The 24835-nt window shown below is 38.3% G+C and overlaps 1 protein-coding gene across 6 annotated transcripts in view; it reads right to left on the reverse strand.

The window, feature by feature from the left end:
• The window catches only part of PCTP (phosphatidylcholine transfer protein), a 111311-nt gene that overhangs the window by 60380 nt on the left and 26096 nt on the right, over nucleotides 1-24835 (reverse strand). The window lies entirely within an intron of this gene.

Raw genomic sequence — 24835 nt, forward strand, 5'->3', positions numbered from 1 at the left:
TGGCCCATTTTAAACAACTTAAGGCCCTTTGGAAAATAAGAAGCACTTGGCAAGTTATTTATCTTTCTAAGGAGGTAAGGAGAACCAACCCTGTGTTAGCCTGTTTCCCTTCACTTGGAGAAGAATAAAAATGTTTTCATTCTTTAGGATGTATCCCTCTCCCCAAAAATGAGGCCAAAGAGATTTCTCTAAAGTCACACACACACACACACACACACACGGAGAGAGAGAGAGAGAGAGAGAGAGAGAGAGAGACCATAACTGGAGTTCTCACACCCTACTTCAAAAGCAGTGCCAAATCAAACAAAATTCTCTTCCAATAGATTTAATAGGTACAATATGAGAAACTACTCCCAGCAATGTGAAGAGAGTCAAATCTGGTGCCAAATGGATACACATTTTTAAATTGTATTGTGTAGATCTGTATTCTTACTAAATGTGTCTTTTTTCTTCTTGTTTTTTAACCTTCTGTCAGAGGTACATTAAAATCTCCTATCGTATATATGTGTGTGTGTGTGTGTGTCTACACACACACGGAATACTATGCAGCCATAAAAAGAATGACATCATCTCCTTTGCAGCAACATGGATGGCGCTGGAAGCCATTATCCTACATGAACTAACTCAGAAACAGAACATCGAATACTGAATGTTCTCACTTGTAAGTGTGAAGTAAACAATGGGTACACATGGACATAAAGATGGAAAAATAGACACTGGGGACTACAAAAGGGGGGAAGGTGGAAAGGAGGACAAGGTTGAAAAATTGCCTACTGGGTACAGTGTTCACTATTGGGTAATGGGTACATTAGAAGCCCAATCCTCACCCATTATGCAATATACTCATGTAACAAAAAAACACATATATCACCTGAATCTAAAATAAAATAGTTTAAAAATAAACTAGGAAAATAATTTGAGAATGAGGAGATGTATACTTCTGTTTATCTATTGACGTAAAACAACCCATCCCCAAATTCAGTTGCTTAAAACAAAACAAAACAAGAAGTTCCCCACAATGATTCTGGGCTTGTCTATTTCACCTAGTTCTATCAATTTTTGCTTTATAAATTTAAAGTGTTCTTATTGGGTGCATACAAATGTATGGTTGTGCTACCTTTCTGGTGAATTGACCCCTTTACTGCTATAAAATGACCCTTTTACTGCTATATTAATAATTTCACCTTAAATCTATTTTGTATGATATTACTGTAGTTATGTCATCTTTCTTATTTTTTTAAATTAAACTTTAAGTTCTAGGATACACGTGCAGAAAGTATGGTTTGTTACATAAGTATACATGTGCCATGGTGGTTTGCTGCACCCATCAACCCATCATCTACATTAACTATTTCTCCTAATGCTATCCCTCCCCTAGTCCCCCACCCCATGACAGGCCCCAGTGTGTGATGTTCCCCTCCCTATGCCCATGTGTTCTCATTATTCACCTCCCACTTATGAGTGAGACATGTGGTATTTGGTTTTCTGTTCTTGTGTTAGTTTGCTGAGAATGATGGTTTCCAGCTTCATCCATGTCCCTGCAAAGGACATGAACTCATCCTTTTTATGGGTGCATAGTATTCCATGGTGTATATGTGTCACATTTTCTTTATCCAATCTATCATTTATGGGCATTTGGATTGGTTCCAAGTCTTTGCTATTGTGAATAGTGCTGCAATAAACATACATGTGCATCTTTATAGTAGAATGATTTACAATCCTTTGGGCATATACCCAGTAATGGGATTGCTGGGTTAAATGGTATTTCTGGTTCTAGATCTTTGAGGAATTGCCACACTGTCTTCCACAATGGTTGAACTAATTTACACTCCCACCAACAATGTAAAAGCATTCCCATTTCTCCACATCCCCTCCAGCATCTGCTGTTTCCTGACTTTTTAACGATCGCCATTCTAACTAGTGTGAGATGGTTTTGATAATTGTGGGTCTGATTAGCATTTCTCTAATGACCAGTGATGATGCTCTTTTTTTCATATGTTTGTTGCCTGCATAAACGTCTTCTTTTGAGAAGTGTCTGTTCATATACTTTGCTGACTTTTTGATGGGGATGTTTGCTTTTTCTTGTAAATTTGTTTAAGTTCCTTGTAGATTCTGGATGTTAGACCTTTGTCAGATGGATAGATTGAAAACATTTTCTCCCATTCTGTAGGTTGCCTGTTCACTCTGATGCTGGTTTCGTTTGCTCTGCAGAAGCTCTTTAGTTTAATTAGATCCCATTTGTCAATTTTGGCTTTTATTGCAGTTGCTTTTGGTGTTTTAGTCATGAAGTCTTTGCCCATGTCTATGTCCTGAATGATATTGCCTAGGTATTCTTCTAGGGTTTTTATGGTTTTGAGTTTTACCTTTAAGTCTTTAATCCATGTTGAGTTTTTTCTAATTCTGTGAAGAAAGTCAATGGTAGCTTGATGGGGATAGCATTACCTCTATAAATTACTTTGGGCAGTATGGTCATTTTCATAATATTGATTCTTCCTATCCATGACCATGGAATATTTTTCCATTTGCTTGTATCCTCACTTATTTCCTTGAGCCGTGGTTTGTAGTTCTCCTTGATGTGGTCCTTCAAATCCCTTGTAAGTTGTATTCCTCTGTATTTTATTCTCTTTGTAGCAATTGTGAATGGGAATTCACTCATGATTTGGTTCTCTGTCTATTATTGGTGTATAGGAATGCTTCTGATTTTTGCACATTGATTTTCTATCCTGAGACTTTGCTGAAGTTGCTTATCAGCTTAAGGAGATTTGGGGCTGAGACAATGGGGTTTGCTAAATACCCAATCATGCCATCTGCAAATAGAGATAATTTGACTTCCTGTTTGAATACTCTTTATGTCTTTCTCTTGCCTGATTGCACTGACTAGAACTTCCAATACTATGTTGAATAGGGGTGGTGAGAGACGGCATCCTTGTCTTGTGCTGGTTTTCAAAGGGATTGCTTCTGGTTTTTGCCCATTCAGTATGATATTGGCTGTGGGTTTGTCATAAATAGCTCTTATTATGTTGAGATACGCTTCATCAAAACCTCGTTTATTGAGAGTTTTTAACATGAAGGGGTGTTGAATGTTATCAAAGTATTATTCTGCATCTATTGAGATTATCATGTGGTTTTTGTCATTCGTTCTGTTCATGTGATGGATTACGTTTATTGATTTGCATATGTTGAACCAGCCTTGCATTCCAGGGATGAAGCTGACTTGACCGTGGTGGATAAGCCTTTTGATGTGCTGCTGGATTTGGTTTGCCAGTATTTTATTGAGGATTTTCATATCTATATTCATTAGAGATATTGGCTTGAAAGTTGTTTTTTGTTGTTGTTATGTCTCTGCCAGGTTTGGTATCAGGATGATGCTGGCCTCATAAAATGAGTTAAGGAGGAGTCCCTCTTTTTGTATTGTTTGGAATAGTTTCAGAAGAAATGGTACCAGCTCCTCTTTGTACCTCTGGTAGGATTTGGCTGTGAATCCATCTGGTCCTGAGCTTTTTTTGGTTGGTAGGCTATTAATTACTGCCTCAATTTCAGAACTTGTTATTGGTCTACTCATGGATTTGACATCTTCCTGGTTTAGCCTTGGGAGGGTGTACATATCCAGGAATTTATCCATTTCTTCTGGTTTATTTGTGTAGAGGTTTTTATAGTATTCTCTGATGGTAGTTTGTATTTCTGTGGGATCAGTGGTGATATCCCCTTTATCATTTTTTATTGTGTCTGTTTGATTCTTCTCTCTTTTCTTCTTATTAGTCTGGCTAGCCATCTATCTATTTTGTTAATCTTTTCAAAAAACCAGTTCCTAGATTCATTCATTTTTTTTGAAGGGTTTTTCATGTCTCTATCTCCCTTAGTTCTGCTCTGATCTTAGTTATTTCTTGTCTTCTGCTAGCTTTTGAATTTGTTTGCTCTTGCTTCTCTAGTTCTTTCAATTGTGATGTCAGGGTGTTGATTTTAAATCTTTCCCACTTTCTCCTGTGGGCATTCATTGGTATAAATTTCCCTCTAAACATTGCTTTAGCTGTGTCCCAGAGATTCTGATACATTGTGTCTTTGTTCTCATTGGTTTCAAATAACTTATTTATTTCTGTCTTAATATTGTTTTTTACCCAGTAGTCATCCAGGGGCAGGTTGTTCAGTTTCCATGTAGTTCTGTGGTTTTGAGTGAGTTTCTTAATCCTGAGTTCTAATTTGATTGCACTGTGGTCTGAGAGACTGTCATGATTTCAACTCTTTTACATTTGCTGAGGAGTGTTTTACTTCCAATTATGTAGTCAGTTTTGGAATAAGTGCAATGTGATACTGAGAAGAATGTATATTCTGTTGATTTGGGGTGGAGAGTTTTGCAGATGTCTATTAGGTCCACTTGGTCCAGAGCTGAGTTCAAGTCCTGGATATCCTTATTAATTTTCTGTCTCATTGATATGTCTAATATTGACAGTGGGGTGTTATAGTCTCCCACTATCATTGTGTGGGAGTCTAAGTCTCTTTGCAGTTCTCTGAGAATTTGCTTTATGAATCTGGGTGCTCCTGTATTGGGTGCATATATATTTAGGATAGTTAGCTCTTCTTGTTGCCTTGATCCTTTTACCATTATGTAATGCATCAAGTGGGTCCCTGACCCCTGTGCCTCTGGACTGGGAGACACTTCCCAGCAGAGGTCAACAGACACTTCATACAGGAGAGCTCCAGCTGGCATCTGGTGGGTGCTCCTCTGGGCAAAGCTTCCAGAGGAAGGAACAGGCAGCAATCTTTGCTATTATGCAGCCTCCACTGGCGATACCCAGGCAAACAGGGTCTGGAGTGGACCTCCAGCAAACTCCAGCAGACCTGCAGCAGAGGGGCCAGACTATTAGAAGGAAAACTAACAAAGAAAGGAATAGCATCAACATCAACAAAAGAGACGTCCACACAGAAACCCCATCGAAGGTCACCAACATCAAAGACCAAAGGTAGATAAATCCACGAAGATGAGGAAAAAACTGCACAAAAAGGCTGAACATTCCAAAACCCAGAATGCCTCTTCTCCTCCAAAGGATCACAACTCCTCACCAGCAAGGGAACAAAACTGGATGGAGAATGAGTTTGATGAATTTACAAAAGTAGGCTTCAGAAGGTGGGTAATAACAAACTCCTCCGAGCTAAAGAAGCATGTTCTAACCCAACGCAAGGAAGGTTAAGAACCTTGAAAATGATTAGAGGAATTGCTAACTAGAATAACCAGTTTAGAAAAGAACTTAAATGACCTGATGGAGCTGAAAAACATAGCACAAGAACTTCATGAAGCATACACAAGTATCAATAGCTGAATCAATCAAGTAGAAGAAAGGAGATCAGAGATTGAAGATCAACTTAATGAAATAAAGTGTGAAGACCAGATTAGAGAAAAAAGAATGAAAAGGAACAAACAAAACCTCCAAGAAATATGGGACTATGTGAAAAGACCAAACCCACATTTGATTGGTGTACCTGAAAGTGAGGGGGAGAATGAAACCAAGTTGGAAAACACTCTTCAGGATATTATCCAGGACAACTTCCCCAGCCTAGCAAGACAGGCCAACATTCAATTTCAGGAAATACAGAGAACACCACAAAGATACTCCTCAAGAAGAGCAACCCCAAGATACATAATCATCAGATTCACCAAGGTTGAAATGAAGGAAAAAATGTTAAGGGCAGCCAGAGAGAAAGATTGGGTTACCCACAAAGGGAAGCCCATCAGACTAACAGTAAATCTCTCTGCAGAAACCCTACAAGCCAGAAGACAGTGGGAGCCAGTATTCAAGATTCTTAAAGAAATGAATTTTCAAACCAGAATTTCATATCCAGCCAAACTAAGCTTCATAAGTGAAGGGGAAATAAAATCCTTTACAGACAAGCAAATGCTGAGAGATTTTGTCACCACCAGGCCTGCTTTACAAGAGCTCCTGAAGGAAGCATTAAATATGCAAAGGAAAAATTGGTACCAGCCACTGCAAAACAACCAAATTGTAAAGACCATCAACACTATGAAGAAACTGCATCAACTAATGTGCAAAATAACCAGCTAGCATCATAATGACAGGATCAAATTCACACATAACAATTTTAACCTTAAATGTAAATAGGCTAAAGTCCCCAATTAAAAGACACAGACTGGCAAATTGGATAAAGAGTCAAGACCCATCGGTATGCTGTATTCAGGAGCCCCATCTCATGTGCAAACACACACATAGGCTCAAAATAAAGGGATGGAGGAATATTTACCAAGAAAAAAAAATCAGGGGTTGCAATTGTAACCTCTGATAAAACAAACTTTAAACCAATAAGGATGAAAAAGGTTATGCTATCTTTATGTACATTTTTACTTTCAACCTTTTTGCATTTAAATTATGTCTCTTTTAAGCAACATATAGTTGTGCTGCTCTTTTCATCTAAAAATCTTTGTTTGAATAGCTAACCCACTTACATTTCAAGAGATATTGATATACTTAGCATTAAATCAATTTCTATGTTCTTTTTCTCTCCTCTCTAGCTGCCATTGCATTAATCCAGTATTCTTTATTGTTGCATTTCCCCACAATTAGCTTACTAATACTTTTACAAATTCTTTAATATATATCCTTGAGACTCAAACATATATTATTTATTAATATTTAACATAAATATAAATTTTTATTAATTGCAAGACAATGCAAAACATTAAAAAATTTACCCTTGCTGTCTTTTGTGCTATGATTTCCACTTTTTTTAATGGCACATATATTGTAAACCTTATATAACATTACTATTGTTGTTTTATACAGTCAATACGTATTTACATTTAAGCACAAATGTAATCTTTATGTTGTTCTTCATTATTTTCTGCATTTTTCTTTTTTCATCTGAAATCATTGTTCTTCTATGCAAAGATCTTCTTTTAGTATTTTACGTACTATAACTCTGTTGCTAATAAATTCCCTCAGTTTGCATTTTCTAAATATGTCTTCATTATGCCAATATTTTTGAAGAATATTTTTCTGGGTATAGAAGTCTAGGCTGCTAGGTTTTTATTCTTTCAGTATTTTGAAAATGTCATTCACTTGTCTCCTGGTTTTTATAATTTCTTATAAGTTAGCGGTAAGTTTTAGGATTCTTTCTTTAATGCTAATGTATCTTTTTTCCTTTGGTTGCCCTTAATATTTTCTTTCATTTCATCAGTAATTACTGTGATGAATTTAATGTGAGTTTCTTTGTGGTTTTTTGGAAGGATTTTTGTTTGTTTGTTTTGCTTGGTGTTTGTTACACTTTTTGAATCTGTAGCTAATGTCCTTCAGCAATTGTATAAGCTTTTCAGCCACTATCTTTTTAAATATTGCTCCTGCTATATTATCCCTCTTCATTCCTATGGGATTGCAGTTACACATAGTTTAGACATTTTTATGTTGTCCCATATATCTTAGACCCTTTTCTCTATTTTCTATTCTTCTTTTTATTATTCTATCTGTATATTTCCAACTGACATTTTTACATTCATTAAGTCTCACTTCACTTGTATTTAATCTGTTAGGCTCATATAATGAGTTCTTAACTTCAGTTTTATTTTTCAGGTCTATGATTTCATTTGATTTTTTAATAGAGTCTGATTCCCAGCTAAAGTTTTCCATCTTTTTATTTAATATTTTGGACATATGAATCCCAGTTTTTTAAGTTTATGTTTTATAAATTTAATATCTGGATCTCCTACCAGTCTGGCACTCTTGTCTGCTTTTATTCTTGTTTTATTTTTGCTTTTTAATAACTAGACCTCATATCCTTGCATGCCTGGTAATTTTTTATTGAAGGCATTGTGTCAAAAAAAGTGTAGCAATAATTTGAGTTTATGGATAACATTTTCTTCCTCCAGAGAGGACTCAGTTTTGTTTCTCTCAGGCAGTTATACTAGAGGCAATTCTCAACACAATTCTGACTCCATCTCTTTTAGAGCTGGTCTTTATAAAGGGTGATCTATTTCCAGTTTTTCTGTAGCTATAGACAACCTTCCAAGTATCCCAGTGTGAGTCAGGACTAACATGAGGCAAGTGAGCCACCTAGGGCACATGATTTAATGAGTGAGTACCTCCTAAAATTTTGTGCCATACATGCCTCATTTGCCTCTTACCAGTATTAACCCTGGTACCCCTGAAATCCTGTGGTATTTACCAGGCATTTATCCTTGGCAGGTTCTAAATTCCACATTTTGCTTCACAGCCCCATGAAAATGTATAAGCTCTGCTTTCTCTTGGATCCTTTGCCTTCACTTATAAATTCACAAAAATCTCAAGAGGTAATATAAAGCCTTAACATTAGGTTCATATCTCTGCACCTCTCCTTTTAGCCCCTTAAGTTATCGCTTTCTTTGTAAATTCCCCATACTTTAAAGCACATTTTAAAAAATTGAATCTAGCTTTTCCAGTTATTCTCTGCAGGATAGCTGATCAGATGCTAGCTAGTTATCATAGTCAGGAGTGGAAATCCCTTTTGTTTTTCTGTGTGTGATAATGAAAGGTAGAGGGTAAAATTTTATGTTTTTCTCAAATTGGAAATATTCTTTCTGGAAATGTGAAGTCATCTGCATGGATCTTCCTTTTCTACTATCCATTATTTGAATGCTGGTGTTCCAGTGGACTTCTCCTTCAGTATTATTATCCCTGAACTACGAGACATGTTGCCTATATTCAGATAAATTCCAGGTTTAAATATTCATTTCAGAGCATTCTCTGGGATTCAAACTCATGCTACAAACACTAGGTGGCATTTTTACACTCATTATGTGTAAAAATCATACAGAAATCATCTTTTTTATCCTCTTTACCACTATCAATTTACTTTTCCCTATCTTAATTAATTATGGTTGCTTTTCTCAAGATCTATCTTAAACTGCAAGCTTCAGAAAGTCATCCTCTATTCCATTTTAAACTACACATAATTCCTCAAGTCATATGTGCACAGGAGATCATAATCATATATAAACCTACCCCTATCATCTCTCATACATTGAGGTTGTCCTAATTAAAGACTAATGATGTCTCACCTAGACCTTCCAAATGTCCTGCTAATCCAGGGATGGCAAATGTTTAGCTATGTCTGCTGACATTTTCCCTGTTTTCCTTCTTACACTCATGGTAGGTATCATTTCTTTGCATTGGAGCCTTTCCCGATGAGTCCAGATGCGGTTTTAAAATCCTTCTCAAAACAGTACTCCAAAGAGACACTACCAGAGATAAACAAATTTACACCAACTTGTCATCTCCTCTCTTTCATCTCCACCAGATGGTAAATAGTACAGACTGTGCTACCAGAGACATATCCCTATGAGAAATCCAACCATGTAATGTCCATGTTTAAAAATTTATGAGTCTCTTCTTGCTTACAAAATAAAGTAATAGCTCACTAGTTGAGTGTATTATGCCTTTCACAATCCAGTTCTAATAGAAACTTTCAGATTTATTTATTTTTACTGACACAAATACTCCAATCTCTGATGGCAACACATCTATCCCATTCCTGCAATTCAAAGGTCTTTCATGCTTCCTTAATTCATACTATTACTTCTCCCAAAAATCCCCCTCCTCATTCACTTTTTGTTTAACTCCTACTTACACTTATCCTTTCCTAGACGCCTCTATGCAGAATTAGTTGATCCTTTATCTCTATTACTAGAACACTTATCCTTTCCTAGAGGCCTCCATGCAGAATTAGTTGATCGTTTATCTCTATTACTAGAACACTTTTTTGAACCTTTAATAGAGCATATATTTCATTAACATGTTTTAAAGTGTTCACACATATGTATAGGGATCATTCCAGGTAATAATTGTGACTTTATTCAATGCAAAATGCCTAATGGATGCTCAATTAATATTTACTAACAGAATAAACAAAGTGGGCAATCATTCTTTCTCTTTGGGAATAGTAATATTTCTATTATGATTGTTTATTTCCCTTTAGTCATTAATTCAACAAATACATTTTTAAATATCTACTATGTGTTAGTCAATGAACAACATCTATGAGAGAAATCTGCAATTTCTTGCAAGGCATCACCCTGCATTTAAAGTAACAGGAACCAAGTGAGAACCTCTTTAAGTAGCTTTTATGCAAACATTTCAATCTGTCACGCTCCCTTCCATGGGTGAAGGAACTGTAAATGAAGTATTTGGCTCTCGGAGAGTTACGGCACAATTCTTGGCTCACCTTGATAAATATTGATCTTGTATAAATTACCCAGGAAAGGCAGACGATGGTTCTCTGGGCAACACACACAACCCCCACTCCCCTTTATGCAAAGACATAAATCATTTATGAATAGAGCCCCACATGCTCTATGAATAAGTCCCTTGGATTCCAAGATGACTGATACTCAAGTATTTTTCTCATTTGAGTGCAGACCTAAATTTAAGCAAGCAGTCAGACTACATGAAGTTACAATGCCCTTTTGTTCACTGTAAGGTGAGAGATGCATAATAGGCTTTCAAGGGTAAACATCACATGTTTCAAAATAAACACCATTAAATGCGACTGCACATTTATGCCTTTAATAAAACTGATGGCAGGGGGATAGCTCTTTAGAAACATCTCATGTCATGTTCATTCAATTTTAAGTTTTGGGCACTGGTGAAAAGAGGAGGGTTAGTGTGTGTATGTGTGTGGAATTGGGGAGAATTCATTTTCTTTGACTACAGTTGAATCAAGCCTTTGGTTTCATCTGGAAAGTTGTGAATAGCACAATAAGGGGTCTGTGTGTGGTGAGGAGTCATTAAAATAAAGAACCAAAGGGCAGCAAACATTGGTTTTCTGGGATTCTTGTGGTAAGATTAATAATGAGAGTGTTTAACCTCTGGGGACTTCATCACTGAAGGGACAAGAAGGAGAATAAAAAGACAAACTGACAAATAGCTTGTGGTCTCTTGGCAGGAGCTGGAATTTGTCATTAGAGCTCACACAAAGGGTCAAAATGCGGAAACTTCTTGGGAAAAATAAAAGAATGTGACTTATGCTTTTAGGTGCCTTTATTTATGTGACTTGTTCCACCTTGAATGTTTTTGCCCTCTAATTTCAACTTTTTCACATTCTGTGCAATTCTCTGTTTCTTTTATAATTTAAATTGCATATAACCCATAATTTAAGAAATCCTATTTTAGGAATTGATGGACAGAAAATCTTTAATGAGGACTCAGAGACATATATACAAGGAGAATTCTTACAGAATTATTTACAAGGGATAAAAAACAAAAAACAAAAAAACAAACAAAAAAAACACCGAAAGGCCCATAATAAGAGACTGGTTAAACAAATTATACAGCATTCCTACAAAGGAATGAAATGTAGCAGCTAAAAATCAGGAGGTAGATATAAATATACTCCATAGAAGGTTGTCCAAGTTGTACTGACTTAAAAAAAGAAGAAGAAGAAGAAGAGGACTGTTGGACATTTATAGTATGATTTCATTTAAATAACATAAAACCGTCATATCACGTATATAGATAGGCTTTATGATGGTTATGTCTTGGGAATGTAATTAGAGCAAGAGGGGAATAAGCTTTCACTTCTTACATTAAATATAGTTGTATTGGTTTAATTTATTATAATGCAAAAAAGGAGGTTGGTTTTGCTCTGGCAATTGAAAATATTTTTTAAAACAAGTCATTGTCTTTCAGATCTAAGCTTAAATGTCATCTAGGAGTGAACTCTCTCATTTCTGCAATGCAGCCAACTTTTGTACCAATTTTGCAACAGTTGTTACATATTGTTGCAGTATTATGGAGAGAACACTTAACTTCCACTGTGAAGGCTGGCATTCAAATTCAATTCCGCCACTTTCTGGCTGTAGAATAACTTGAGAATTGATATAACTTCTAAGGCTACATTTTCCTTTCTGCAAAATGGTAGAAACAATGCTATCTCCACAGGATCTTTGGGAGTTGTAAAATGAGAAGCATCAATATACTGGTTATTTGTGTGCTTATCTTGTGCATTCTATGGTATTTTAATTTCTTTAATGGCAGCAGGGACTACCACCTTCATTAATTTATTCAATAGAGACAAGTTAAGCAACTCTCGTGTTTCAGGTACTGTGTCAAGCTTTAGGACTACAATAATGAACAAGAACGATGGCATCCATTAAGTGAAGAAATCACGTAAATAATTAGACAATCACCAAATAGTTTAGTAAAAGTTATAGTAGGAGAATCAGAAAATTCTCTCTGTAGGAAGCAGTTTTCAACTGAGCCTCAGATGAAGAATAAGCTTTATCAGGCAAAAAAGGTAGAGAAGATTTGAAGAGTGTGTTAAGTGGAGGGAAATGGGGTGAGTGAGAGTGTAGAAAATTTGGAACATTAAGTATGTTCAGCATTGTTGGAATTTAAAGTGTTAGGAAACAGGGGTGAAAATGTGAGGTCCTGCACCTCCCTAACAAGCCCCCTCATCCTCCCCAAGTGTTTCTGACTGTCCAGAATAATCAGATGAGCTCACAAATATCATAGAAGGTTAGAATTAAATATCTTCCAGCAACTCAAACTCAGCAGACGATGAAGGATAAAACGGTCTAAGACTCATCATCTTAATATTAATCTAGACACCCACCAGACTCCAGGATATGTGAATCCACTCGGCCTTCTTCAGAGAGTTAGGACACAGGACAGAAGAGATATTCTAAAACAGGTGATCTGCAAAATGGAGGGGATGGCAGGGTGAGGTTGAAGGGCATGGCGAGATGCATTTTTGTTTGTTTGGACTGGAGTATATGTTGGGGAACTAGGACATGTTGGGGAACTCATCCATACCGTTGGTGCAAAGCCACTGAGCAAATCAGAGCAAAGAGTCAGAGAGGGAATGTATGAGCATCCATCCCTATTGCTTAAAAATTAAGAACCTCCAGATCTATACATAAAGCTCTGACATTAAGACAAATACTTGAAATGAAAACGGGATGCTGCATTTGAGTGAGTCACATAATAGAAAGGCTAAGAATCATAAAATTTCACTGCTTACTTACGTAGGCTTTTGAAGTCAGGTGACCTATCTTATTTCCTGGAGGAAGAAACTGAGGCCCAGGGATAATGAACTCTAATCACTCACCTCCCCAGGTATCCACGAATTATCTCTAAGAAGTACCTACTGGTTGCTTCTAGTCCCATACACTAGGGATAGAAAGCGGAAAAAGTTCTTTTTTCTGGCCACACAGTTCTTACCATCTAGTGGTAAGTTGTGTGAGATATTTTAAGACATAACACGGTGCAGTGAGAATATTTTGAGTAAGACCTGAAGGAAGGGATTTAGGAAGCCTTCACAGGAGGACAGAGCATTGAACTTATTCTCAAAGGAGGCACAGGGTTTGTTGCAAAAATAGAAGGAAGGAGATAACATGTTGCAGACACAGCAATTAGGACACAGACAACATAAACCTACTAAATCATGACAGGAATTGGCAATAAAGCATTTACAACTTAACAGCAATTACAGATCACTTAGTCAGGATATTAATGGTACTTTCCTAACATTAATTCCATATCTGAACAAAAAGGAAACTTGAAGGTTATGGATTAATTCATATCTTCTGACACCATATTTGCTAAACAAAAGTATCCAATAACGCATTAAGGATCTGAGTTACTGAGAATTTTAGTTTTCAAAGAGGAAAGAAAAAAGCATAAATGGGTACTAACCACTTAATTCTGATTTGTAAGGCAGGAAATAATGGTTATGTGTGAGGTAGATAGATGGATAAAGTCATGGAAGTGGGGAAGGGTGCATTTTAAATACGCCAAGTGATTACATACATAATTTTACTTCATTTTCACAACAAAGTGTGAATATAATTACTCCATTTTAGGAATAAGAAAAATTGAGGCTCAAAGAATTAAATGACTTATCCAGAGGCAGAAAGCCAGTAGGTGCCAGATTCCAAATCTGAGTCCTAGCTCATCTCCAATGTCAGTATTCTTTTTATTATGTCACAGTTTCTTCCAGGAATCCTGGGAGAAAAAGGTGAGGGTATCCTGAAGTTCATAAAAAGCAAGTAAACAATCCAAAGAGTTTAAAAGAAACACATGTACCATTCCATAGCTGAGGACTATAAAAGAAATATAGCTTATGAGGGACAGGCAAATTTCCCCCCAACATTTTAGCATGAACATTTTGAAATATACAGAAAAGTTGACAGAATCATACAGTGAACACCTGGATACTCCATCACCTTAATTCAATAATGAACATTGTGCTATATTTGCTTTATCCAGATTGGTAATTTTTTCAGCAAAATTTTGACTAGCAATCATAAGCATAATAAGTCTATACATAATTATAAATATGTAAACACTGGATCATAAGTTACATGAGGTCAAAGATGATGTTTATTTATCTCTGTATAGCCAATGCTCAACTTGATTCCTGGCACAGAATTAGCCCTTGATAAATCTTCGTTGAGTAAATAAATAACATAATCCCCACAAGTAGAAATGGGGTTTGGCTAAAGAAGCTAATAATATGCTCTCTAATCAGTTAGTAATATAGGAGAAGGTGTACCATAGATGGAAGGAACCACAATTCACCAGAGATCAATATATCAGAGGGTTGTCAGTCTGTTAAAGACAAGAATAAACTGAAGCTTGTCTTGCTGCATATTCTGATACGCATTACAAAAAGATGTAGAGAGGTTAAAGCTGGCATGGTAAAAGTCACTAAGAACTAGTGTGAAGTCCTTCGTTTTGGTTGGTAAGCAATTTCACAAGTACAGAATAAGGGACCTGTTGCTTGGCAGACTTTACATATATAAAATTCGGAAGAGAGGTAGAAAGGAAATTGGTTATTACAAGTCAGTAGTATAAATATGTGGTTTTAAAAAGATAAACCAGACTTAGACAGCATTGATAGAAAAATAGAGAGAGAGTACAAGCAGTAACAGTCCCACTGTACTCTGAGTGTCCCTCTCAACTCTGAGAGTCATATTATATGACAGTGCTGTTGAATAAATGCTACGTGTCAAGAGGAATAGAGAAGGGAATTTTAGGGGATAAGGGGTCAGAAAATTATTGCAGATTATGATCATTAAAGGAACTGGGGATGTTTAGACTGAGGAGGAAACAACAATAGAGAAAGTGATAATTATCTTTAAATATTTGAAGTGCTAACCGATTGAGAAGGCAGTGGAGATAATGGCTTCAAGATGGTAGATACACCATCTTCAAGATGACCTATATACACATACACATATGGATATAAAATAGAAATAAATTCACGGCCGGGCATGCTGGCTCATGCCTGTAATCCCAGCACTTTGGGAAGCTGAGGCCAGTGGATCGCTTGAGGTCAGGAGCTCGAGGCCAGCCTGGAAAACATGGTGAAACCCAGTACTACTAAAAATACAAAAATTAGCTGGGTGTGGCGATGCGCCTGTAATCCAGCAGCTACTCAGGAGCTGAGGCAGGGAGAATTGCTTGAACCCAGGGAGGCAAAGGTTGCAGTGAAGAGACAATTCCACGCCTCCAACCTGGTGACACAGCAAGATTCCATCTCAAAAAAAAAAAAATATATATACACACACACACACACACACACACACATATATTCATATTTTATATACTTAAAATATAAAATATGACTCTACACACAGAAATGCATGTATAAATACATTCATAAGAATTAAAACACAAGGATTGGAACCTAAGAGTTGTTACATTTTGTGGTCCAGAAACAAGCAGAAAACGCATGAGATAAAATTGCAGAAAAAGCTATAGCTTAGGACATTGGTGGAAAGTGCAGCTGTTAAAGATGAGAAAAACAAAGAAGATGATCCATGTTCAGAGGTAGTCTAGCTCTGGGGTCTCTGATGAGAGCAGTAAGGTAGCCAGGTTAACTAACCAGTCTACCACACACACACACACACACACACACATGCTCACACATGCATATGCACAAGCACACATAGAATCTGCTTTGAGAGGTATTCTCTCATGAATGTAAGAGCTTGAGACAGAAAGATGGGGCAATTCCGAGGTGCGAGTGATGCAGGATCCCATCCCTGGAAGCATGGCTGATGGTGCCAGGAGCCCCACTGCTCCCATTGGAAACGGTGGAGAGGGAGCCACAGTGATAGCTCTCAGATCTGCTCTCAAATAAACAGAAAGTTAAACTTGCAATCTTAACTGCACAAAATGACCACAAAATGAAGAAACACTAAACATCCAAGAAAAACCTATTGCACAAAAGAGGCAATAAACTTGATAAACAGAACTTATACCCAAAGAGATAGAGTTAACAGAGCAATTTTAACTGGATTTGAGAAAGACAATACACACTTTCTATATTATTTCTGAGAGTAAACCTCAGGGCAGTAGATGAAAGTAACAGGCAGATGTCAGCATAGCATAAAGTGAGAACTTTTCAAATAATTATGTTCATCCAAAGATGGACTTCAACAGAGTATACACAAGCTCTACTCTTGACTCTATCACACATGGCGATTTTATTTTATTTTATTTTATTTTATTTTTGAGACAGAGTCTTGCTCTGTAGCTTAGGCTGGAGTCCAGTGGCGATCTTGGCTCACTGCAACCTCCACTACCTCCCAGGTTCAAGTTACTCTCATGGCTCGGCCTCCCGAGTAGCTGGGACTACAGGCCTGTGCCACCATGCCTTGCTAATTTTTGTATTTTTTGGTAGAGAAGGGGTTTTGCTATGTTGGCCAGTCTGGTCTTGAACTCTTGGCCTCAAGTGATCTGCCCGCCTGGGCCCCCAAAGTGCTGGGATTACAGGCATGAGCCACCGTGCCCAGCCCACATATGGCATATTAATCAAACACTCAGTGAAAGATACAGAAAGGTGCATTATCAAAGAGCAGCTTAGCTAAATTTAAAACAAAACAGCTGAGCCAATCTACTAAAATTAATTAGCCTGGATACCACAGAACCAGGAAGAAATAACCTATAATTATGAAGCCTGGCACAAAGTAGCCCTATAATCAATATTTGTCAAATAAACTTAAGCATCATCAGGGCAAATGCATGTCCATCTTGTTCACCAGCAAAAGGACAGATATTTTGTTCACTGAATTTTCATTCTAATAGGGGAGATAGCTAACAAATGAATCTATGATATAAATGTAGGTAGTGGAAAATTGCTATGAAGAAAAACAAGATGGGTAAGGTGTGAGAGAATAATGTGTGATCATTTTGTTTGGTTTGGTTTGTGTTAGAGACTACTTTAGAGAGGAAAACATTTGAGCAAGGATCTAAATAAATGAGGCATTGCTTCAGTTATCTATCACTACATAGATCTCACTGGCTTAAAACAACATCTATTATCTTGCAGTTTCAGTGTGTCTAGAGCCTGTACTTGGCTTAGCTAAGTCCTCTGGCTCAGCCTGTCTCACAAGGCAGCAGTCAAGATGTCTTCTGAAGCTGCAGTCATTGCCAAGCTCTATTGAGAAGGATCTTCTTCTAATCTCACTCAGGAGGTTGTTGGCAGGATTTAGTTCCTCCCAAACTGCTGAACTGAGCCTCTCAGCTCCTGGTTGGCTCTTGGCCAGCGGCCTTGTCACATTGACCTTCCATAGGGTACTCATATTTAGCAACTTGCTTCATGAGAGAAAACAAGTGAGACAATGCAGAGAGAGAAAGTGAGCAAGAATGGACGAAGGCACAGTCTTTTACAATTAATCTTGGATGTGACATCCCATCACTCTTGCTCTACTCTATTCTTTAGAGGCAAGTCACCAGGTCCACCCCACATACAGAGGAAGGCATTACACAAAGAAGTGAGTATCGAGACATGGTGATCATTGCGAGCTGTGTCAGAAAACTGCCTACCACAGGCAGTGTGCTATATACAGATGTGGGGAAGAGCACTCTAGATGTTGGGGACAGTCAATGCAAAGACCACGGTATGTTTGAGGAACAGAGAAAAGGCTAGAGAGGAATAAGTCAAGGAGGAAGTGGAGCTTGAAGAGCAGGCATGGGCCCAATCCTAGGTCATATGGAATTTTTTAGGTCTGAGTAGTTTGAATTTGATTATAGGTATAAAGAGAAGACTTTGGATGCATTAGAGCAGAAGAAGTTAAACCTTTCTTTTATGAAATCATAGTGATGGTAAACGGTATATTGTATTTACTTTTTGTCTTATTTTTAATGACCTTTCCATGGGGAAGATGACAATTACATGTCAACTGTTCCCTGTATTATGAAAAATATTTTATTTTACTGGCTCTTAATACCCCAACTCTGACAAGCTAGTGATCTCTAAGGAGATTATTTGAAATCAGATTGTTTAGAATTTGAGCTCCTCTATGTTGTTTGGGGGAAGAATAATTCATTGATATTATTATTATAGTTGTTATTATTATTACACTGCAATCTGTTGAGCTTGTGTCACGTCAACCCTACGCAAAAGCCAGAGAAAATAAAAAGTTGGGATAGGAAGAAATATGGTGGACGCAATCCCGACTGTGTATGTGGAGCCATCGGGGGAAGGTCTCCTACAGCCATAGATATTTAGGGAGTGGAAAGGAGGCCGTCTACTTCCTGCTGGAGAACAAACACTTAGATTGCCAATTCCTTCTCCCTAGTTATCTGGGTCAGTTAATCCCAGCACACAGCTGCCAGCTGAGCTCTTCCCTGGCCAAGCTGCTCTGCTTTGAAATTCTCCCCCAGGCCACCTCGCCCAATGATGTCAGACTGGGTGAGTGCACCGCCAGCCCTCCCCTCTCACAAGATGATGTGCAAGGGGAAACGCATGCTGTCTTTGCTCAGGAAACATCTGGTTGATCCGCTAGTCCTCAAGCGGGTCACTGGCTGTTTTATAAGTTAGTGGAACAGAATAGGATGGGAAGACATGGAGCTTCAGCGATTACTCAACCTCGCCATCAAGTTACAAACTAAAATGAGAGGTGAGGAAACGGCCTCCCTGGCAGGCGCTCTCCAGGGACTCGGCACCGTCGCTGAAGTCACATTTCCTAGCTTGTAATGGAAAACGAATGCTGTTTACAACAGCTTAAAGTAGCCGAAATGGGAACATGAGCCAAACTGTGTAGTGAAGGGCGAACTCCTACTTGGAAGCTTTTAGCAGTCCAGTAAGTATTCAACACCAGGCCTAAAATGTAGGCTTCTCATGAAGAATATCATTCACTCTCCCTTGGGAAAATGAAACACCACATTCGCTGGTAAGCAGAATCCATGACCACTTAAAAGCAGATCCAGCCCCTCATAAGCTGTTTGACATATAACAAAAGTTGCTGTATGCCCTGCATGGAGTTCTAAGTGCTGTTTTTGTCCTGATTGGTTTCTATTGACTTTTTCTCAGTTTATGAACCACTAGAGAGGAATTGGATAAAATAGATAAGAGAAAATGAATTCCGCCTACTGTCCCTCCACTCACAGCCCCCTCCCCATATCTGTCCCTGGGGGATACAGGTTTTCTTCTTTCAGGATTCTGGCCTGCAAATGAAAAGATCTCTTCTAGCCCTGTTTTGCCGCCAGCCTCTCTCCCTTCTCCCAGTTACATCAGTAATATCATTCTGATGAGCAGACTTTTAGGGGGCTAGTAGGAGCTCTCCAAAGGTGTTAAATCAGAATGAAAAAATCAAAAAAGTTAATAAAGAACAAAACCCTGGAAAACAAAGCAATTCTAGCTTTAAAAAAAAAAAAAAAAAAAAAAAAAAGTAAAAACTGATTTGTCCTCAATGTTCCCTCTTTGGTAAAAATTAGGTGGAACACAAGATTAAGAATACATGTTTTTGGACCTATCTTTCAGGCATTATTGGTCAAATTGAGATCCTGGAGCTTTGAGGTTGTTGCCCCACCATTGATTCATTTATTCCTTCAGCAGATAATTTAGAATATATTTGTGCCCTATGTATTGAGTATATAATTTGGGAATAAGACAAAGTTCTATACCCTTTTGGAGCCGAAATAAATGAACAGAAAATAAATACATTTAATAGAAAGTATTACATACTATGCAGACAAGGTAATGAAATAGGGAATGACTTCTGCAAAACCTCTCAGAGGAGGTGACATTTAAACAATAACTTGCATGGTTTAAAGATTTCAGGCTTGTGTGGATCAGGGAGCAGGGCACTCTGGGCAGAGAGCACAACTGGTACAATGACTGATGCAAAAACAAGCTTGGCATCAGTCATTGTACCCAGAAGGAAAATTAAAAGGGTTGGAATGTGAGGAGGAATGTGGAAGCACGGGATCTAGGATCAAAGAAGCCTAGCTTTGAGTTCCCAGTCTCTCACCTAACTAGCTGAGTTACCTTAGGCACATTATTTAGCCTCTCTGAGCCTATATTCATGATCAGTAAGTTGGAAATAGTATTTCCTATCTCACCAAAGACTAAGCTGTAAGTAAAGCATCCGATCTAGTGCCCAGCACACAATAAGAGCTTCATAATGTGAAATCTTTTTCCTCATCTGAGAACACTGGGCTCTCACCAAATATAGTGTTTAATTTTATGTGTCAACTTGAGTAGGCTATGGGCTGTCCAGATATTTGGTAAAACATTATTCTGAGTGTGACTGTAGGGGTGTTTAAGATTAATATTTGAATTAAGTAGCCGATGGCTCTCCCTAACATAGGAGGTTCTCATCCAATCAGTTGAAAGCCCGAATCGAACAAAAAGGCTGACCCTCTTCTGAGGAAGGGGGAATGCCTCCTGCCTGACTGCTTTGAGCTGAGATACTGGTGTTTCTGGTCTTCAGACTTGAACTGAAACATCATTTATTTGAGCTTCTAGCTTGCCAGCTTTTGGACTGGAACTAAATCATGAAGTCTCCTGCGTCTCCAGCTTGCCAACTGAAGATTTTGTGACTTCTCAGCCTCCGTAATTGTATGAGCCAATTCCATAATTCCACACCTATGCGCGCACACACACACACACACACACACACACACACACACACACACAAAATCAGGTGCTGTTTAACAACGGAATACATTCTGAGAAATGTGTCAGGTGATTTGGTCATCGTGCAAACATCAAAGTATATACTTACACAACTCTAGATGGTATAGACTACTACACAAATAGGCTATATGGTGTAACCTGTTTGTTTTCCTAGGCTACAAACCTGTACAACATGTTTTAATTGCCTACAGTATTCAGTACACAATGGTATAGATCAGTGTATCTCAAAAAGGTGCATTAAAAATATAGGATTATATTCTTATGGGACCACTGCCATATATATCGTTGAGGTTTTTAGTTGATTTTGTTTATTTGTTTTTAGTTAGTGGTATGAATTGGAATGCAGTCTGTGGTTGACCGAAACATCATGATGTGGTGCATGACACAGTATATCCTGATGGTTTTGTTTCTCTGGAGAGCCTGGACTAATACAGTGTCTATCAAAGATGATTAATAGAGGTTGCTCCAATCTGAAGGTGCTGGATTTCATGTATTCTGCACCATGATAAATTAGGTTTTTTCTAAATCCAAGGAATATCTTAGAGGGAATAGATTTACAGTAAGCCTTCAATTTTGACAGACATTTCACAAAACTTGGGGAAGATTTCTACACAGACAAAAAGAGTAGCCTGAGGCAAAGCGTGGGGCAGGAGAGCGGCAGGCAGATAGAGAGGTACAATTGGGAGTAACAGCTAATAACAGCCAACACTTATGGACCACATTAAATGAAACTGGAGCAAGTCAGAGAGATTTGCTGACCACTTATTAAGTGTTTGGCACAGGCCAGGAGATCCAAAGTCTGTAGATGAGGAGGCATTTGAGCTGGTTCCTGATCTCCTGGTCCAAAGGGACACTCTATTTGAGCTATTCATGAGTTGGTATAGGCAAAGCTGCTATTTTTTTTTCACATGCTGTGGCTTAAATAAGAAAGAAGTCTATTTGTCTGTCTTGTAACAGTCCAAGGGAGGCAGGGTTATTTTGTCATCCTTAATCTTAGGCTTTCATCCTTGATTCCAAGGCATTTGTTTCCGTTCTTATCATTTCCCAGACAGGATGAAAGGGGTAAGAACAAGCTGAGTTCATACTTTTCCCTTCTGAGATCCTGAGCTGGAAGTGGCACATATTATTTATGCTCATATATTAACCAGAATTAAATCCCATGGCTGCACTTTACTGCAGGGGTGGCTGGGTGGCTGTGCACTCAACTAAAATGCACTGACTTTGGAATCATAAGATACAATAATAAAACAAGTAAGCAGTATGCTACTTGAGTGACTCCAAGTTTTCTACATGTTATGCCAGGTCCATGCTAAGCAGTGGACTACATGAATGTGGGGCGGATTCTTCCATTCAGGAATTATAGCAGTCTGCAGAGGACATGGAATATGTGCACAAGTGTTTGTAATAATCAGAAAGGATGTGACCATCGGATGGAAGGAAAATGTAATACTTTAAGAGCCTGTAGCCAACTCATTGTCCTACAGGATCTGTTGTCTACTAATTCTAAAGTCATTGCATCCCACCTTTATGTACTCCACTGCCTGGCAATGGGCCTGGCATACCACCCAGGAAACTTAGAAAGTCACTTACATAGTGTACTATTTAATTGTTGTTCCATTATTATATCTTATGAAACACAGGATCTATGATGTGTATCCAAAGAGACACACATTGGATGTGTATACACATATATAAATAGATGAGCAATGTAAATAATTTTTCTGAAGTCCTCCCATTTTATTGGTTCTAAACTCTGCAACCTAAACAAACAATATGTTATGCTTCTGTCTTCTCAAGCGAAAAAAAAAAAAAAAAAAAGTTCTTCCTTGTAGTTAAGGATGAATATTAACAAAGGAACTTGGGGAAAGTGGACCTGCTTATACTTTTTTGCCTTTCATTTTTTTCTCTCCCACTTCTGGCCCCTTAAATGGCTCTGCTCTGATAGGCTGCATGGTGCAGATGTGTGGGAGGGTATGCTGCACCCCAACATGGGCCAGGAGAGACAGAAGGGATGTGCATAGGTGATCCCCTCCCTCCAGCCTTTTGTTTTTCACTGATGTTCCACTTTGGAAACTGGATTTAAGTATGGGCTACTCTGCATGCTGTCTGACAATGGAGAGGATTCAAAGTAATAGGGCTTAAAACACCTTGGGTAGCCCCACACAATGCTACCGGAGAGGCTGTCAGAGATGCTGGGGAATCATGGAGAAAAATAAGTGGTGTTAAGCATAATACATATTTTCAGGTCACTCGTCAATCTAAAATCTTTCAAAGCTTATTGGGACTCTTGGGATAAAGTCCCAAATCCTTGTTGTTGCTCTCAGGACCCTCCATGGACTAACTGTCTACTTCTCCAGCCACATCCAAGATGCCTCTCCTTCATGTCAGCGCCCCAGTCACACCGGCCTTCTGTCATTCTTCAGATGTGACTGACTCTCCTGCTGAGTCCTTCCTCCTTAGAGGTTTTGTGCAAACGGTTCTTCTGTCATGAACAGCTTTCTGCTGCAACCTTCACCCAGCCACAATTCCAACATGTTCTCCTCTGCTCCTCAAACTTGGTTAGTGCATTTTTTTTAACAGCACCTTTTATTTTCCTTTTCTGAGCACTTATCATCCTTCAGCAGTTTGTTCACTGAGTTTCCATTAGACCATAAACGCCTTAGGGGCAGACACCATATCTTTCTCATTCATCCCACAAACGCCATGCCTATCCCAATGCTGATGGACTCCAGCCTCTTGAGAAACATCTGTTAAAGAACTAAAATGTCTCGATGCATTTAAAGATAATTCTCTGGGCTGACTGGGTGGTGCTACTAGAAATGTGAGAACTGAATGAGGCTCTTCCTGCCTCATCTCTTGCAAGTCCAGCTAGGAAGTGGGAGGTTGGAAGGGCAGGCATTATAGATGTGGATTCTGGGTGAGGAATCTCAGCCAGGGAGTCAGGCCAGGACTCTCGCTGTGACATAGGAACATTTTCAAGGGAAGTGACCCTCCGCTGGAACTCCTCGGTTCCAAGGTGGTCATTAACTTGGAATTGTTATGCAGTGTGAATAATTTGCCTGTGGAAAAAATTTAGCACCAACAATAGTGCTACTTTTGCCATTCAATTTCAACTGGAATCCTGACTCATCTCAGCCGGACTCAATTCAAACTGTGCCATTTCTGTAACATTGAAATACAACCCATAGCCACACCAGCAAAGCCCACCACTTAACAGAGAGAGGACCTTGGTACTTTCAAGGAAGGACCAATGGGAACCAGAGAAATCTAGAAACCGCCCCCCGACCCAGCACCCGACAAAACGCTGACTTGGGGAAAAATGTGGCTTGAATCCATGGGGATTGAGCCTCTATATCCGAATGGATTTAGTCTTCCAGGTTCATGCCATTTGGTCAATCTTCTCTAAATCATTCATTCACTCATTGAGTCACCATTCGAGTGCCTACTATATACTACCCCAAGGACCAGTAATCAAAGTGAAATAACTGCTTCTATCTACAAATGCTTATTGTCTACTTGGAAAGACAGATATGGGGAAAATAAGCAGAACAAAGTCCTAGAGGAATGACAACATAACTTACAAATTCCAAGTGATACATCCAGCTGCTGCAGAAAAACATACCCTTAGAACTCAGGTGCAAACCCCTCTAAGTAAAGGCCTAAACCAACAGTTATCCTTTTTTTTTTTTTTTTTTTTTTTACCTTTGGCATTTACTGTAGCTCAAGAGTTTTCAGTTTCCTACATAACCTCAGCTTGCGAGGACTGTCCACTACTCCAAATTAGCAAGTAAAAATGCTAAGAAGTCATAACTCCATTCATTACAGCAAATGCTGTGACCTTTTAAAATAAGTACCTTACCTAGAAACTCAGCATTCTTAGTATTTTCAGAGTTCTTAGCAAATTATTTAATGTTATTTAAAGAAATGG

Source organism: Papio anubis, chromosome 17 (genome assembly GCF_008728515.1).
Source record: "Papio anubis isolate 15944 chromosome 17, Panubis1.0, whole genome shotgun sequence".
NCBI classification, from domain to species: Eukaryota; Metazoa; Chordata; class Mammalia; order Primates; family Cercopithecidae; genus Papio; species Papio anubis.